General features: G+C 37.2%; 1 protein-coding gene across 3 annotated transcripts in view; it reads right to left on the bottom strand.

Moving 5' to 3' along the window:
• ERGIC2 (ERGIC and golgi 2) overlaps positions 1–11,319 on the bottom strand; it is a 69,041-nt gene extending 57,722 nt beyond the window's left edge. The window contains exons 1-2 of one of the 3 annotated variants that reach the window (XM_020975813.2): positions 11,212–11,301; positions 8,249–8,363 (exon numbers count right to left, since the gene is read on the bottom strand). The gene's annotated coding sequence lies outside the window, so the exon portion shown is untranslated. Of the gene's footprint in view, positions 1–8,248; positions 8,364–11,211 lie in introns of all 3 variants that reach the window. The other 2 variants (XM_020975812.2, XM_020975815.2) reach the window with 2 other exon arrangements.
• Between the last annotated feature and the right edge of the window lie 2,001 nt (positions 11,320–13,320).

Here is a 13,320-nt window from a genome sequence, read left to right as displayed (position 1 = left end):
ATGCTTTAAAAACAGGGTCTGAGCAGGAGAGGGTTTTGAAAACAATATAAGAACTATTTACAAGAACTATTGACCCTTTGAGGAGGCTTCACTTCTGAGAGATCATCTCTCACAGGGCAAACATACCACAGTGAAAATAAATAAGAGTAGGGGCGGAACAGTGGTCCTCCTGGAACAACTGGAGAAGATCTGAAGAAAAATCCCAGGATGAGGTTTGGTCCCTGTAAAGAACTAACACTTCCAGTTTAATTCCACTTAAGCTGCAAGCTCTGAGGTTAGTTGGGTTGGGAGGTTGCCTCAGCCCAGCCACAGGAACTTTTACCCCCAGGGACAGTGAGGGGATTTGGGCATCTGAGTCAGAAAGTCAGACCCAGCTATGCTGCTGACTGAGTGGGGGACAGAAGGAACCAGCATGCCCCTAGTCAGTGCAGAAGCAGTAGGGTGGGGATGCCACTGGCAGTGGGAACTTACAGCAGGCTAGAGGGCTTGGTTTCAGTTCCAGGCCAGAGGGAAGAACTGAAGAAGGATCTGAGGCCAGAGGCATCATTCCCCCTTACCCTAGGGCTAGAGGTAATTACAAAAACTAAGGTACTACAAATAAAAAAATTAATAGGCAAAGGAGAAAGAATCAAACTATCTATGAGAATAGAGAAGAGCGGGATTCGTCTTCAGTGGAGGATGCTGAAGAAAAAAAACCGTCTACCCCAAAGAATCCCTGCCCAAAAAGAATTCATAAAAGAACTATAAAAAGGCTTTAAAAATTAAATGAGAGATTGAGAAAATACTTTTAAAAAAATTCAAGAAAAACAAGAAGATTATGAAAAGAAAGTGAACCAATTAGAAAATGAGATCCAGGCTCTTAAGGAAGAAAATAACTCCTTGAAAATCAGAATTGGGCATGGGGAAGCTAGTGAAGTTATAAAACATCCAAGAAATAATAAAACAAAATACAAAGAAAGAAAAAACAGAACGGAACGTGAAACATCAACAGATCAAGAAGAGAAAACGTAAGAATGACTGGACTAGCTGAAAGCTATGATCAAAGAAAGAATCTTGATACAAGTATACAAGAAATAAAGAAAATTGTCCTGAAGCATTAGAACAAAAGAGGAAAGCAGAAATAGAAAACAACCCACGAATCACCACCTGAAAGAGATCCTACGAGGAAAACCCACAGGAATATCACAGTCAAATTCCAAATCCTCCAGCTCAAGGATAAAGTATTACAAGCAACAAGAAAAAAACAATTTAAATATGGCACTGCCACAATTAGAATCACACAAGACCTAGCAGTGGCAACCCTAAAAGATCTGAAGGTCTTGGAACACTATATATTGAAGAGCAAAAGAACTGGGCTTCCGGCTGAAAATATACCCAGCAAAGTTAAGCACAACCCTGAGTAAAAAAAAAGAAAGAAAAGGGAAAAAAAGGACATTTAATGAATTTGTCAAACTATAAGGATTTTATTTAAAATAAAAACCCTAAACTTAATAGAAGATTTGACATATAAGAGCCAAGAGAAATAGAAGGTACATACCAAACACTAATTACAAGGGACTCAATAAGGAAAGACAGTTTACTTTTTATGCATGTAAGATGAAAAACCTACGTCTAAGACTGTTATTAGTAATTGGATAGTTCTTTCAAACTACTTTCTTATGAAAGTTTGGGATAGACCTGAGTACGTTATGATTTTAAAAAGTGAAACTGTTTAGGAACAGTTAAAAAGAGTAATTTATCTTATACAAATGAGGTACTAGAGGAAGAACTGACACAGCGGAATTAGATGGGGGAGGAGGACTGGTAGTTCTGGAAATGTGCTTTCATCAGGAATGGGTTAAGAAAGGAACAATACATGTATAATCTAGAAGAGCACAAAAATCTTCTAAATTCAGAAAGATATAAAATTCCAAGGGGATAGGAAGGGGGAAAGAGGATGAGAGGGATCTTTAGAAAGGAGGGTGAGGGAATAGGTTAAAGGGTGTTTGGATTAATGGGAATGGGAGAATAAGGAAGGGATTCTTGTTGGGGATAAGTTAAGTAATAAGTGGGCAAGGTAGTGTGACGAAGCAAAGTAGAGGAGTCAGGAGGGATAGGAAATAAGATATGCACAAACAAAATAAAGATCAGGAGCAGAATTCCTTGGGTATTTCTTAGGAAAGTATATAACTCTATATGTATGTATGTGCATATATGTATGTGTGTATATATCTATATCCAAATATATCCATGCCTAATTGGGGGGAAAGGAAGGAGAGAGAAGGGGGAAAAAAAGAATAAATAAAAACTATACGGCATAGAATAAAAGAAAACTTACAAGGAAGAAAAGATGGACAGCTCTCAACATAATATGTAGTATTTATTATACAAGCTTTCTTGAAATGGAAATTTATTGCTGTATATTTTGAATCCTCTTACATTCCATTGTGCATGTGACAAGGCTTTTAAATTTTTTTTTATTCTGTATTTAGGTTTAAATATTTAAGTCTGTAATAAAAAATTAATTTTAAAAAAAGGTAACAAATAGTCATGTTCTATCTTCAATACATTTTCCTGCCAAAATTCTTAATGCTGCACAGCATGTAAAATGATAACACTTTAAAAAGCTGATTTACACACACACACACACACACACACACACACACCCATTACACCAACTATAATGGATTCATGTTAAAAACCAATATTTAAGATATAACCATGACCTTTCATAGCTTACAAAAATTGACAATTCAAATACTGCCCCATACTTAATAGACATTGAATAAATCTAGGTATGGGGCAGCATTTTAAGTACTGCAAGAGAAAAAGATTTAGAAATTACACAATACCATTATACAGCCTAGTTGGGAGTCATAACAAAACACAGTAAAAAAATAATACTTTCACAACAACATAAGAGAAGGAGGCACAAGCAAACTGCTGTGAGATTGGTGGGACCGGAGAAAAGAAGAATAAAAAGAAAAGAATGCTTCCTGAAAAAATTGGTGGTTGAGAAGTAGTTGGCCTCTTACAAAACAAAAATACATAAAATGTAATAGCATCTAAATTCATTTTTAAAAGCTAACCAAATTACAATAAAATATTCATATAATACTTAATTGTTTTTTTGTTGTTCTTTTTTTCTTCTTTAGGCAGGTAGGTGGTAATGTGGATAGGCTGGACCAATAGTCAAAAAAACAACAACAACAAATCTGAGTCCAAACGTGGCCTCAGACGCATACTACCTGTGTGACTCTGAGCAAGTCACTTAACTTGTTTGCCTCACCATCATCTGCAAATAGGGATAATAATAGTAATGATCTCTCAGGATTGCTGTGAGGATCAAATGAAACAATAATTGTAAAGTGCTTAGCACATTGCCTGGCACATAGTAAGTGCTATAGAAATATTAATTATTATTATTTCCTGAGCTAGATAAATCTAACAAAAATATAAATAAAAAGAAAACAATGAGCTGAATAATTAGCATCTTGTGATGAGGTGCTAAAAATACACACATCAGAAACACAAGGTACCATAATAAAAACACATCTACATTCTAAGGCACAAGAGAAAAAAATTTTAATGTAAAAAATAAGCTATATTAAATATATTACAGATGACAATGCAATAAAAATAGCAATACAGGAAAGCAAAAAGATACAGACCTAAATGGAAACCAGTTAAGTATCAAAGGATAAAATTATAGAAACTAATTCTGTACAAAATAATAAGAAACGTACCAAGTTTTGGGGGTGCAGCTAAAGCAGTCTTCAGAAGAAAAATTTTATCTCTAAAACATTTTTTAAAAAAGAAAAAGAATTGATGAATTGAGTATGCAATTTTAAAAATAAAAAAATTTTAAAAAATAATAAAAACAGAAGAAAAACTAAAAAGGAGAAAGACAAAATGGAAAATAATCCAAAAAAAGCCTAAAATTCTAAAATTAGAACTGTGCTGGCATCTCAAATGTCTTTAAAATTTTAATGTAATTTTTAAAAAGAAGAAAAATGGGCACAGGTGGAACCAGGATGGTGGAGGACTTACTTGCCTCAGCTCTCCCCAAACTACCTGCTAAACAACTTAGAAATAATATCTCAAAATGAATTCAGGACCACCAGAACCAAGAAAGTGCAGAGCAAAACAATTTTTCTAGCTGAAGACAACTTGGAAATTAGATAGGAAAAGTCTGTCTCACTGGAGTGAGAATGGAGTGGCATCCTCTAGCACAGATGGCGCTCCACAGGCCTTGGGGAGGACTGACTTGGGTCTGTGACCTCCTGAGCTCTCAGCCCACAGACTGGGAACAACGTACTCTCACTGAGTGCAGGACTCTGTTGGATTGCCTATATGTGGATCCGGATAACAGGCTCAGAGTGAGAAGGAGCAGCAGCACACCAGAGCTTTCAGTCAGTGGGGAGTAGAGACCCTGGTCAAAGTACCAGGGGAGAAGAGAGCACTGATCACAACTCTCTTTAGATCATGCCACTTTTGAAGAACTGAAAACTTACAGACCCCAGAATTAGTTCTGAAAACAGTGGCAAGAAAACCTGAAACTTGGGACAGTGCCCTTTCCAGCTCAGGAACAGAGCCCAACTTTAAAAAAAAGTTAAAAGTCAAGAAATAAGCTGGAATAATGAGCAAACAACAAAAAAGAATCTGACCACAAAGAGTTAATATAGTTAAAGGGAAGATCAAAATACAGACAATGTCAAAACAACTAAATGCAAAGCCTCAAAGAAAAATGTTAACTGGTATAAGGCTCAAAAGGGATTTTTAAAATAACAACAGAAGTAGAGGAAAAATTGGGAAAAGAAATGAAAGTGATACAAAAGATTCATGAATAAAGAGTCAACAGCTTGGTAAAGGATGCTCCAAAAATAGAAAAAGATGTATAAAAATTCACTGAGGAAAACAACTACTTAAAAAGTAGAAGAGAAGGGTGATAAGAGAAGAGAGAGGGACTGACAGAAGGGAGAGATGAGTAGGTGGTGGTCAGAATCAAAACACTTCTGAGGAGGGACAGTGCAAAAAGGAAAAGGGAGAAAAGAATAAACAGGGAAAAACAGGATGGAAGGAAATAGAAAGTAATCATAACTATGAATGTGAATAGGATGAACTCACCCATAAAATGGAAGCAGATAGCAGGGTGGATTAAAAACCTGAATCCTACTAAATGTTGTTTACAAGAAACACACTTGAAGCAGAAAAGGTACACACAGATTCAAGGTAAGGGACTGGAGCAAAATTTATTATGCTTCAGCTGAAGTAAAAAAAACTTAGAAATCTGATTGCAGACGGAAGCATAGTATTTGCTCTCCTTTTCTTTTATTGTTTTGTTTTATTTCTTCTTTCTCATGGTTCCTCCATTAGTTCTAATTCTTCTTTACATCATGATTAATGTGTAAATTTCTTTAATATGAATATGTAAGTAGAGCCTATATCAGATTGCATGCTCTCTTGTGGAGGGAAAAGGTGAAAAATGCTATTCTTTAAGAACTCACTATTTGACAAAAACTGCTGGGAAAACTGGAAAAGAGTATGGCAGAAACTAGGCATAGATCAAAATCTTATACCATATACTAAAATATAGTCAAAATGGGCTCATAATTTAGATATAAAGACTGATACTAATAACTAAGTCCTTCAGAATTGTCTTAGATCTTTGTACTGCTGAGAAGAGCTAAGTCATTTACAACCGATCATCCTTAAAATGCTGTTACTTTGTACAATTTTCTCCTAGTTCTGCTCACTTCCGTTTGCATGAGTTCATCTATGTCTTTCCAGTCTTTTTGAAAGCATCCTGCTCATCATTTCTCGAAGTACGATAGTATTCCACCAGAACCATATGCTACTTGTTCATCTATCCCTCAGTTGAAGGGCAACCCCTCAATTAGAAACAAAATTTCCTGTAAGTACTGCTTTGGATGCATCCCATAAATTTTGGCATTTTATCTCATTGTCATAGTCTTTTATGAAATTATTAATGGTTTCCATGATTTATTCTTTGACCCATTCATTCTTTAGGATTAGTTTCCAAGTAATTTTTACTCTATGTTTTCATGGTCCTTTATTCAATGTAATTTTTATTTCATCATGATCTGAAAAGGATGCTTAAATGCAGAAATATTAAATTATTTCTGCTTTTCTGCATTTGGTTGTGAGGTATTTTTCCCCCTAACACATTGTCAATTTTTGTATAGGCTCCATGTGTCACTGAGAAAAAGGTATATTCTATTCTCATTCTGATCAGTGTCTTATACCACATACTACATACTACATGCAACAATAAGTTCCTAAAGGATAAGTGACCTAAACAAAAAAGGTCACAGCCTAACAAATAAACCAGAGAATGGAAATAAGGTTGATAACTACAGATAGTGAGAGAACTCTTAACCAAAAAAAGAATGGAAGACATCATAAAATAAGAGGACCTGGAAAAAAAAAGAAAGTAGTTCAGCAGAAATTAGACAAACCAGTATCTTACAAGACATTTCATAATCAGTTCAAAAGGCAAATGGGACATGAATATTAAAGATCATAATATTTAAAAATTAGGAGAGAAGCAGATCTTATACCTTCCACAGCTCTGGGTAGGAATTCTTAACCAAACAAATGAGAGTCAGTTACAAAAGGCAAAAGATCATTTTGATGACACAAAACTGAAAAGCCTTTTGTTACACAAACAAAAGTCAATACACCTAAGATCTAAAAAAAAAAAGAGTGATACAGAAAAAATCTTTATACCAAATATTTATAATAAGGGTTTAGAATCTAAGACAGAGAAATATACAAGATGCACCCCAAAGTCTTTAAGGTTTAAGAGCTTAAAACTGCACCAGGACCTCTGGGACAACTCCCCAATAGACAATCCAAACAATCAATAAACAAGCATTTATCCCTGATCACAATAACGTTATATTCTAATGAGGAAGGCAAGTTCAAAGGAGATAAGTACATATAAAAATACTAATATAGCATAAATAGTAAATTAATAAATATAAATATATACAAAGCAGTTAAGTACAAGGGAATTTAGAAGAAAAGGCACTGGTAGTTGAGGGGAATGGGGCTATTAGGAAAGAATTCATACAGAAGATGCCTGAGTTGCATATTAAAGAAGACAGAAACACTGAGTGGATGGAAGTATGGATGGACTACATTGCAGGGATCTGGAAAGGCAGAGATACAATGAGAGGAGTTTCATGCGTCAGTAAAAGGGTAGGCCAGTTTAACTGGATCGGAAAGTATAGGATGGAGAGTAATATTCAATGACGATGTGGCCAATTCATGAAGGGTTGGAATCCACCTTTTGAAGTCTGGTAAAGACTATGGACCCCTTCTAAGAATCACATTTTAAATGCATAAAATAAAATATACAGGATTATAAAGTAAGCCAATCATACTGAAATAATTATCAAAACTTTTTTTTTAAGTTTATGGACTCTTCATAGAAACTTAGGGAATATCTACAGTTCGGGAGAGTGATGATGATGATCAAGCAACTACTACATGCCCAGCAATGGAGCAATAAAAGGGAAAAAAACAGTCTCTGCTCTCAGAGAGCTCAACAGTGAAAAATGCAGCAGGTAGGTAGAGAAGGATTAGGACTAAGAAAAAGCCCATTGGATTTTTGGCAATTGAGATATCACTTCTAACTTTAAAGAGAACGGGTGTGATTGAAGATGAGCTCAGAAGCAGGAGTGCAAAGGGTTGAAGGGCAAGTGAGAAGAGAAGTGGAGGCATTAAGTGCAGGAGTTTGGCTAAGAAAGGGAGGAGATACAGGAAAAGTGGTCAAGAGATATGAACAAGGAGTTCTCAAAAGAAAAATTGCTAACTACTAACAATCACATGGGAGAATGCTTCAAATTACTAATAAGATTAAAATTGATTCTGTACCATTTTTATTGATTCTATTTACAATTAATTGATTTTGCCCTATAAATTGCCTAAGCTATGGTTCTTTGTTCTTGAAATTCAGCAATGGTGTCAAATTCAAACAGAACCAGTGGCCACTAGAGCATACTTAAAGACTCTTGCAGGCTGCATATTGACAGAAAAACCATATAGTAATACTGTTTATGTTTTATCATATTTTTATTTCTTTTGTTCAATATTTCCCAATTATATTTTTATCTGGTTCAGAAAGTACTTGGGAGTAAAGTGGTTGCCACAAAGCCAGGGCTGCATGTTTGACACCTCTGATCTATAACATTACTGGCAGATGGTCACCAAGCCTAAGCTTGACATTAACAATGGAACTCACCACTTGACTGAGCAGACCATTCCATTTTTAGACAGCTCTATTTTTAGGAAATTTATCCACATGTTATACTGAAGATTTCTTCCCTGTTTTCATAAACTGATCACAGCTTGCTCTTCTGGAAGCAGCAAAAAACAGTGCAAAGAAAACTGGTTTTAGAGTCAGAGGACCTCTGAATCTTATTACCTGTTTGACCTTTATGTGGGTACATTACTTAACTTCCCTGGCCTCAGTTTCCTCATTTTTAAAATGAAAAAACTGGAAGAAATACGTGCAGCTCTAAACCACCAAAAATTCTGAAAACCTTTTCCAGGTTTAGGTTTGCTAGATTTTAATTTATGCTGTTTTAACAACACCAAATCACAACACTTATTTAAAACACAATGTGTACAAAAATGCTAGTCACTAAAAAAGATTTTTTAAAAAATTACATAAAACATGGTCCCTATTCCTTACTGTTGTATTTCAATAAAACAAGAACAAAGACACATGACATTTTGCCAAATTTAAGATGAAGGGAGAATAATTTGCAGGTATTCCTCATCCTCTGAAACAGATGTATCCCAATTAATAAACTCTACTAAGTGCTATCATAAGCAGAGGATGAGATGGCTAGTGTCATGGCAGCAATGAACATAAGTTTGGACAGACTTTGGGAGACAGTGGAGGCCAGAAGAGCCTGGCATGTCCATGGGGTCACAAAGAGTTAGAAAAGACAACAAAGCACTTTTACAATAAAAGTTCAAAAGAATCCCAGAACTCAGCACTGGGTGAAACTTCAGAAGCCATAAAATTCAATTTGTACTTCAACAAAAATCTCCTCTACAATATACCAAATAAGAACTCACCCAACCACTGGTTACAGATCTCCAATGAAAGGCTTTAAGGAAGTCCACTGTGGTGGAAGCAGTATCATCTACCAGAACCCACCACCATAGGAACTAGCTACTACATTCCTTTCTTGTGGATAGCACTAATTGTTAGGAAGTTTCCCCTGAAATTTCCACCCATTAGCTCTCTCTTCTTGACCTTTGGGATCAAGCAAAATAATTCCTCTTCTATTCCAAGTTCAATACTACTAGTTTCATTCATATTGTTTATCAATGTCCTTCCTAAAAAATGTGGTGACCAGAACCGAATGACAGGAAAAAAGCTTTTAACAATAGAATTACTTGCAATGGGAAAATAGCTACACTGATCTTTTCAATGCTTTGTACCAGCCACCAATTGAGACAACCCCTCACTTCAATCAAAACTGAAGCCAAAGTTGCCCAGAAACTCTGCAAGTAATTGTGATCATCTCAAAATAACTCACAAACATAACCTACTTTCAGGTGCACAATAAACCTGACTGAATGCCAATTATGACTTTTGCTATGTAAAATAACTATTCAATTTAAGTAAATTTAAATTTAAATTTAATAAGACCAAATTATAGGAGTAAAAATTAACTTATTAATTTTTTAAAAATAATAAATTACAGAAAGTGAAAAATAACACATTTCGCTAATTTCATTGTTACAATTAACATCGCTGAGGTAAAACTATTTTTATAATAACTAAGAAGAGGTTGTCAAGTGGAGCACTGACTAGAATGCTGAAACTGGAGTCAGAAAGATCTGGATTCAAATTCAGCCACAGACACTTACTGGCAGCATGACGCTGGGCTGCATTTAGCCTCAGCCTCAATTTCCTCATCTCAAATGGGGATAATAGCACCTACACCTCCCAGGGTTGTCCTGTGCATAAAATCAGTTAATATTTGTAAAGCACTTTGCAAACCCTAAAAGTATTATGTACTATTATTATTAATATGGTAAGATATAGCTGTAACTCACATAAGCAAAAGTTCTTGGAAAGGGGAAGGGGGTGTCTCAATAATTGTTAAGCGTAAATAAGGCCTGAGACCAAAAACTTTGAGAACCTATGAAATGTGCTAAGATATTGTGGGTGTGTTTTCACCACATACATAAAATGATCCTACAAAAAGCACTAGGTTGATTCGCCTTTAAAAAAACAGTGAAAGCTTAAGTTAGGAAGTGAGGTTTTGTTGTTGTTGTTGTTGTTAGGGGTGAGATTTAGCCACCAGCTTCTGAAATTGTCTACAAAATGTTGCAGGTTAACACCGTGGACCTTGTAGTAGCAACAACTATACCGCATCTCACAGGGGAAGTGTCGGATAAGCTCCTCCCCCACCTTCTTTTTTTTTTAAACCTCCTCCCTCCCCCCCATTTTCTGCCACCTTTTGTAGGTGGTCTTCCCCCATTGGATAGTAAGATCCCTGAAGGCAGGGGCAGTCCTTTGCCTTTCTTTGTATTCCCAAAGCTTAGCCCAGTGCCTGGCACGTAGTAGGCGCCAATAAGTGTTAAACTGACTGACAGACCTCCTAGTCCGGAGCTCACTTTGTTCTCTCCAACAAGAGCCTCACGCACCCCTACCCCCCCCAACCCCCGGCTCCTTACAAGGTCTCATAGCATATAATCTAGAACCACAACATCCAACCCGGAATCTGACAAGTGCACCAAGTGGGACCCCGCCCCGAAAAGCTAAGGTGAATGAATCCTGTCAACCCGGGCCGGCAAGCTTGGCGCAAGCCTCAAAGGACATGCGAAAACGCCAATGGGGGGCGTGACAGAAGCCATCCGGCCTGAACGAGGATTCTCCGGGAATAGGGAGTGAGGAGCCGACGAGTGGAGCCACTCTACACTCCCGTGCCCCCGGGTGCGTGACCCACCCGCCCAAGCCTTAGAGGAGCGACACTGGGCCCGGGGCAGCGCAGAGGTATAGGGCCAGTAACGCCCCCAAAAAGAGGGGGAGGGAGCTCGGGAACCGGGTTCCCACTCTCGAGCGCGCTGGAAAGGAACCACCGCTCCGGGAGCCGGCCTCACTGCCCGGGCCCGAGCCCCTCGCTCCAGACCCCCAGAGCGGGCCTCCGCGCAGCGTCTGTAACCTCACCACTCTTTTACCTTATGGTACAGCACACGCCGACAGCCATGACACACGGAAGCCCTCAGCCACTCGGGGTCCCGAGCGTCCGGAAATATCGCGGGAGGTGTAGCAACAGCCACCGGAAATTTCTTTTTGGCTACGGATGAAATTCTCGCGATATTCCCCATGGCCCACAGATCCCGTCTGAAGAGTCAGAAGAGGTGGAGACTAGAGGAGGGCGTGGTCGTTGCGAGCTGTGGGGTTGAGGTTTGGGCCAGATGTAAGCACGTGTTCTCAAGATCCAGACAAGGTGAAAAGGCAGAGGTTACCTATACACAGCCCAGGTCCACTGTCCAAATTTGAAAGTGCCATACTAATATCTTCATTATTGAGGCCCTTGGTATATCATTCCCTGTTCCTCCTAACACAATAGTAACCTGGCTCCTCCTTGATTTTTCCCAGCAAGGCATTGTTGACAAAATTGATTGTCCCAGGCATGTGCAGAAGCCACGGAGCTCATACCCAACCTAGTTGATTGTTAAATATTTCGTTTGAGCATTTACACCTTTGGAAATTTACAAATACTGCAAACCAGAGCATGGTTTATTGTTCATTGATTGTCAACACTCATGAAAATAATGTGGAACATGTTAATGCAGATGAAATGTGTGTCATGTGTACATTTATTTAGCAGCATTTTCCTAAAATCGACCCAGTAAAACATCTTCACCCTCTGACCTTTTCCTGCAACTAAAGATGATTTTTTTAAGGTAGTAGGGATAGAAAGGAAAGGAGTAATAACAGATAGCCCAAAATGAGGATTACAACTGGAGTCAAGAACAGTTTTCCTGTTTGAATATGATCTCCTGTACTACATTTCAAATTCCAGTCTGATAATCTCAAACATTTCTGATTTCAGGGGTTTTTTCCTTCTCAAACTCCAGGCTCCTTACTTCTGCACTTTTATGACTGTAATTTATATTGACATTTAGTTCAAATCCTACTTCAGGCAATTACCCTGGGACATTGGGTAAGTAACTTTACCCTCTCTATCTCAATTTCCTCATCTTTTAAAATGGAGATAATAATAGCACCTACCTCTGGTGATGTGCTGATAAATGTTTAATTTAAAATGTTTAATGGTTCTCTGGGGGAAAAAAATGCATGGCTGACACCTTTTAAAGTTTAACCTGTATTATTAGCATTTTCTCCATCACTTTCTTAAATCTAGGCAATCAACAAAACAACAAATCAAACCCTGATTTGTAGCATTTGCCAATTTCCTCTCAAAGTTATGGAATGAGATATTTGCAAAATGTTTTGCTAAATAAATGCTAGATTCAAACAATGTCACATATCAATATCTTTTATTGTTAATGTTTCTATTTTGCTGAAATGTTTTCTTTTTTTTCCTACCTGATTGTTATGTAAGAATAGCGTCAATTTAGACATGAGGAAATTATGTCCCAGAGGTATTAAGTGATTTGCAAGAGGTCACATGACTAGGACTAAAACTCAGGTCTCCTGGCTACTAAACAAAAGTAAATTAGGAGGTTCTCTTTAACATAAAAAGAAATTACAGAATCTCAATGAGAAGGGACCTTAACAGTCACCTTATCCAAATGTACTTGAACAAGAATCCCCTGTAGAGTATACCTGACAAATGATCTTTCCGGGTGATGTTACCACACTGGACTTGGGTATTGAGTATCCTTTTGATCCTGCAATACACTGCATTTGTGTTAACTTCTCGAAGAGTTTGATAAATTCTATATTGTGTTTAGAATGAGGGAGTGGTGGCATAGTCCTATCAGACCACACCTAATGTCTTGTGTCCAGATCTGGGTGGAATATTTTAGGAAGGATATTTGATAAGTTGATACACCTCCAAAAGTGATTAACCAGGATAATGACACTTAAAATAAGGAAATGAAAAAGAAAAGATATAATCATTGTTTTTTGATATTTGAAATGTTGTAGCACCGAGAGGGATTAAATTAGTTTTGCTTTGTCTCAGGCAATAGAACTAGCAACAATAGGCAGATGTTAAAGAAAGGCAGATTTTGGCTCTGTATAATGAAACACTTCTTAACAGAATCATTTTAAAATGGAATGTGCTTGAGAAGCCATAAGTAAGTGTTCAGTTA

The sequence above is a fragment of the Phascolarctos cinereus genome, unplaced genomic scaffold (assembly GCF_003287225.1).
Source record: "Phascolarctos cinereus isolate Bilbo 61053 unplaced genomic scaffold, phaCin_HiC Scaffold_1;HRSCAF=81, whole genome shotgun sequence".
Lineage (NCBI taxonomy): Eukaryota > Metazoa > Chordata > Mammalia > Diprotodontia > Phascolarctidae > Phascolarctos > Phascolarctos cinereus.
The sequence above is the reverse complement of the archived record's forward strand: the minus strand, read 5'-3'. Positions and strand labels throughout refer to the sequence as shown.